Below are 6,054 nucleotides of genomic sequence, written 5' to 3' on the forward strand. Positions count from 1 at the left end.
ACTCCCAAAAAAACCGGATTCCGGAAAAAACGAAGAAACCTCAGGGGTGCCCACATGAAGGAGGGATCCTCCCCCAGGACGGACAGGCGATTTACCAGAACTCTTAGAGAAGAATTAACTTATCTAAATCTACAACTACATATATAAAAGTCCAGCAGACGAGCTTCATCCAGCCGTGGTTGTGGGGACAGTCAAAGGCGCGAGTCGAGCCGGAGGCAGGAACCACAGCCAGGTGTAGGAGCAGGAGCAGAGACGAGGTACTCGGTCAGGCACAGAGCAGAGACGAGCCAGAGATGAGCCGGAGGCAGGAACCACAGCCAGGTGTAGGAGCAGGAGCAGAGACGAGGTACTCGGTCAGGTACAGAGCAGAGACGAGCCAGAGATGAGCCAGAGTCAGGATCCACAGCCAGGTGTAGGAGCGGGAGCAGAGACGAGGTAAACGGTCAGGAACTGGAGCACGGATGAAACAACTGGAGTCTGGAAGCACTCCCACTCCCCAGGAGGGGAGAGGAAAAGAGGGACAATACATGAATCGCACTGCACCAAACAGAGGCATGGAGAACTAAATGATAAATTATGATCAAGAATAGAGGAGAGGAAGGGTAGAAGTAAAAAAGGAAAGAGGACAGAACCCCAGTGCACCATAGTTACCCCAGCTTCAACTTCTAGCAGCCTTTTAAAAGAAATAGTTATTATTAAGTTTAATTTAAACAAACTAACATTAAGTTAAATAATCTCTTAATACTAACTAGTCTGACAATAAGCCTGTCCAAATAGGAATGTTTTCAGTCTAGCTTTGAATGTAGAAACTGAGTCGGCCTCTCTTACATGAGCTGGGAGTTTATTCCATAAGACAGGGGCTTGGTGGCTAAACGCTCTACCTCCAACTGTACTTTTACTAATTCTAGGAACCACAAGCAGTCCTGCATTTTGCGACTGCTTGCTTGTGTCTAGTGCTTCACAAAAGCACTAGAAGAGGGGTCTGTAACCTGAGGTTCTGGAGCCACTTCTGACCCTTTTATTCTTTCATTGAGGCTCTTTAGCTTTGAAGAAAAATGCTAACAATTTAATTTAATATAAGTTTTGTCATTTATTTTTAGATTTCTAAACTGCAGTGAGGAGGAGTAAAAACTTTTTTTAACCACCGCTGATGTACTAAATCAAGAGGCATTGAGAGCTTTCCCTTTCCTCCAAAATGCTCAGGTCAAATAACTGAGGAAAATGATGGTAAGAGGTCTAGTTGCTATTCCGAAACAAAGTTCTACTGTATCAGGATCTTATTTAAAGCAAGATGTATTTTATTTTGAAAGGAACTTGTATGTGCTGTCAAAAGTATTACATAGAAATATAACTGTTATAATTCTTTTCTTGTAAAGATTTAGAAGTTCCGTATTATAAAGATTGGCTTAATGGCCCCAACAACATAATGTTTCTAAACAGCACAAAAAAATGGATTTCTGTATGAATAAAATGGGTGTAATAATTGATTTTGTACAAACAAGTAAACAAGAATGAATGGGAAATCCATTCACATTTTAATTTCCTAAAGTTCAGCCCACTGCAACACACCGATGCAGAGAGCAGAAACCGACACACTAAATAGAGCACAAACAAGTTAGCCTAAAGTGCAGACAGCTGTGTGCCACAGGAGGGGGGTGGAGCCCTCCAGGAGAACCCACAGCAAACCTGCACACAAGACACAGCAGGTAAAAAAAAACAGAACTGTTGATTGTGGCAATTTGAGCTTTTGGTAATTTCATTTAGCCTGCAGAAAACAGCTAACAGAAACAAGCAGAAAAATCCACACGGCCAAAGCAGCTGGAAGACTGAAGGAGCTCAATCCTCAAGGAGAGCTACTTTTTTGATAGGACCCCCCCCCCCCCCCCCCCCCCCGACACACACACACACACACAAACACAATGCTAGGATTACCCATTTTACAGTGCAATTTACTTGGTTAAAAAAAATTGATGACCATTGTAAGAAACATTTCCATTGGTTTGGGTACTTTGTCTTTGCTGTGCCTTTGTTCAGCTCTTTCACTCTGAAGGATAATGCTCTCACACATGTTTACAGTTTTTGTGGTTGGTTTTGTTTGTGCATTTACCCCAAAGGGTAGTTTCTCATTGGGCTAAAGCACCTCAAACTATAAAAACTAATTAAATGTATGCATGAAAAAGTTGACAAACGACACAGGAGACAGTGGTGGAGCTCCAGCAGGTCTTTAGGCAAACTATCACTGAAAGCTTTGTCTGACACAGATTCAACATGATTTTAAGCTGATTTAAATGTATAAAACAAACAAACTGTAACGTTAACGTATTTAAGGTATTTCCCAATTGCTAAAACACATTTTCTGAAACATTAGACCAATTTAAAACAAACACCAAACACAATTTTCAAGATATAATCTAAATATAAGCTAAATACTTAAAGCAGAGCTTTCAGCTGCTCTGCCCCCCGGCTGTGGAACTCACTACCTCCTGATCTCAGAAATATTGGCTCTCTCCCACAATTCACCAAGAAATTAAAAACTCCTTTTCCAACTTGCCCATTACCCTCCATAACTTGTTATACCTGGCCTATTTTAACTGTTTATTTTATAGTACATTTTATTACTTTTATTTTTATTTTCATTTTTATGAACAGCAACCTTGGGTTCCTAGAAAGGCGCCTAACAAATAAAAATTATTATTATTATTTATTATTATTAACCCTACAGTCAAAAGTTCACTTTGAGGCAACGATGACTACTCTGTCGTCAGAACTAACAAATACACACAGCAAACACATCACACTACACAACAAAACACTAGACACTGTTCACAAAATGATATAAAGCTCACCCCACCCCCCAAAAAGAGAAAACAGTATTCAGGATTTCTTTTTTTTAATTTTTACTGTAAGTCCAGGGTCGCACTTCACCATCTTATCTCTGTGCAGGTCAGACCAAATGATAAAATGGTAAATGGCACATACTCATATAGCACTTTTCTACCTTCTTTGAAGTCCCAAAGCACTTTACAGTCACAGTCCCATTCACACACACAGTCACACACTGGTGGGGGCTCCGCTGCCGAACACTGGCGCCAACCTTCCACCAGAGGCAAGGAGGGGTTCAGTGTCTTGCCCAAGGACACTTCGACACATGGGCGGGCAAGGTGGGAGTCAACCCCGCAATCTTACGATTGGAGGTCGACCGCCCTACCACTGCACCACGGCCGCCCAGAATGGAGGACTTCATGCACATCACAGCCACACAACAGGAACAAACGGTCTTGTGTGCCTGCTCTGGCCTTCACAAACACAACTGAAATGTCAGGACGAGCTGTGTCCGTGGCCTGAAACAGGTTTTCTCGAGTGTATGGTTGTCTCTCGTAAACCTTCCAATACCAAGTAGAGAACATTTTTCAATTGGGTCAAGGAATGGAGAACAAGGTGGAAGAAAACGAATACAAATTGGGGATTTGTGTTGAACTTTGAACTTTGTGTTGTCTGATGAGCAAACTTTTGTAGAAACTGACATTGTGCCATAACAAAGTCTTCCCCGTCATTTTCTCATTGACTGTCCATATAAATGATGATGATTAATAACTTGGATCTGCTGAGCTGAGGGTTGACCCTTTGACCCGATTCCCTCATGCTCATTCCATAAACAGACAAATGGTCAATAACTATGGCCTGGATCTTTGCAGAAACTCTTGTCCTTTGTCTAGGCCCAGGTCTCGGTGCAGGTTCAGGTCTTGGTGCGGGTCTTGCTCTGTTATTCATATTTGAAAAGGTGCTCAGTTGTTTTAGAACTGTTCATATATTCACTGCAGTTGATTTGCAAGAAATGCCTTCAGTTTTGATCAGTAGTGTGTTGATGGTGACTGCTGTGTTGGAACAGAGTTTGAGTTTTGCCTCTTTGTGTTATCTTTTTGCATCTTGTGTTGTGAATGCCAACTGTGTTTTGAAAGCAAGAATGCGTCATGTGTTCTGCCAAGTGTAAATTAGAGTTTTGCAAATTGTGAGTTAACTATTGATTCAGGTTTAGACCAATGACTGATGTTTTTGAGAAGAGTTAAAAAAATTGATCGACTGGTTTGGAAAAAGCACTTGATGTTTTAACATTTGGGTAAAACTGTAATGCTTTCTTGTGCGGTCACACATGCACACACATTTTTCATTGCATAGTGCATCAGTCCACCACAGGTGCAGGTCGTGTGACTGACCAGCAGGGGGCAGCAGTAGTTAGGAGAAGTTCTGCCCAAGTTCCTAAAAATAAAAACTTAAATAAACTTTCTATCCATCTTCAGATCCTGCTGAATTTGTTTTGGGGTCACGGAGTTGCTGAAGCCAACCCAGCTACTGTTGGGTGAAGGCGGGAAACACCCTGAACAGGTCACCAGTCTGTTACAGGGCCACACACTCAGGAGCACACCTAGAGACAATTCAGAGACATCAATGAACCTATGTATGAGAAGAACATGCAAATCCCACACAGAAAGGTTCCAACAGGGATTTGAATCAGAACCATCTGGCTGTGAGATGAGTGTGCTAACCACTGCACCACTGCACAGCCCAGAATAAACTTTCATTCATTCAAATTAAGAGTTATTTTTTAAACTCTTGTCATGCAGTCAAAATGGCATTTTATGCTGTTTTTCCTCAATCATTATAAAGTTAAAAAAAGCTCTGTAAACTAGACATTAATGATGGCCAGATCATTGACTGTACATGAGAACTGGACTGAGTGAGTGTGACATCACCAAAAGAAAATGGTTTACTTCAAGCTCCAAACAAATGAAGTCGATTTAGTCATCATTTTTCCACTGCACAGACGAGCCAGACAATGGCATTCACTCTGTCCAATTAGGAGTGAGCTTTTTGGAAGTCCACTCCTCTACCTCTGAAAGTGGGTTCTGGGAAATCTGTCAATCAAAGATTTCGATTGGACATGGGGTGAGTAGGCACTACATGCTTTTGTTGAGACGTGATTGTTCAGTATATAAACTTGAATAACTTGTGATACAGAAAGAATGTCACGATTCTTAAAAACAAAATTGTATCAGATCAAGAATGGTTATTCTGACCAATAGAATGACTGAGGAATAGCTGTTTTTTTCTTTATAGAAGTCTATGGGAGTTTGGCTTCTTAGCAGGGTGGGTACTTCCTGTTTGGAACGCCAAGGGGGAGGGGTCACTCAGGCCAGTCATATTCAATCAATGGTCCAGATAAAACATAAACGCACCACTGTTTGGGTGAATGGGGCTGTGACTGTAAAGCAATCTGGACCTTAAAGCAAGGTCAAAAAGTGCTATATCACTACACAACATTTACCATTTACTTTGCTTTAACTCCATTCATCTTTTGATAAAGTTTTGTAAAAGGGCTCCCAGTGATCTTTTAATTATGATGATGCCATTTTTAGACAAAATCAAAAAACAAAATCTGTCTCGTTTTCAAGGACGTAGTTTTTGCAGAGCAGTAGTAGTTCATTATAAATTCACCTATGAGTTGTGGGCGGGAATGTTGGCGGGAGTAAGCCTACCCTTACTTCCCAACATCCATTTGTTTACACTCTCTCCTGCTAGCTTACAGCCCCTCACAACCCCAAGTTAACTTAAGAAGTGCAACTAAAATGTTGAGCAATACAAGAGCTGTCCAGCTGGACAGTTTTGATCCGGACGGCAGCTCAGACGAGAAAAACAACGAAGTTCATGGATCTAATCGTCTACAAGTGGCTTGCCGTAGAGGCCTTGACATTACACCTACAAGGTCTGCATTTTTTTTGTCTGCACCTGATTCACAACATTTTGAATAAAGAAATATTCAGAAATGCAATTTTAAGTTCATTTTTTAATAGTTTTCCTCGATAGAATAAAGAGCATGTTAAAAAAAACACACACAATCAAATCAAAAAACAACTCATCAGACTGGGTTTTTAAGATGTCAGTGATTTTAACTGCTTATTTACATGTCTATCTTTGGTTAATTCATTTAAAATTGTGAAACAGCATTATAAAAAAACAACTTTGAGAAACCTTTTTGCACTCCGGCACCTCTTTAAA

The sequence above is a fragment of the Oryzias latipes genome, chromosome 21 (assembly GCF_002234675.1).
Source record: "Oryzias latipes chromosome 21, ASM223467v1".
Classification (NCBI taxonomy): Eukaryota; Metazoa; Chordata; class Actinopteri; order Beloniformes; family Adrianichthyidae; genus Oryzias; species Oryzias latipes.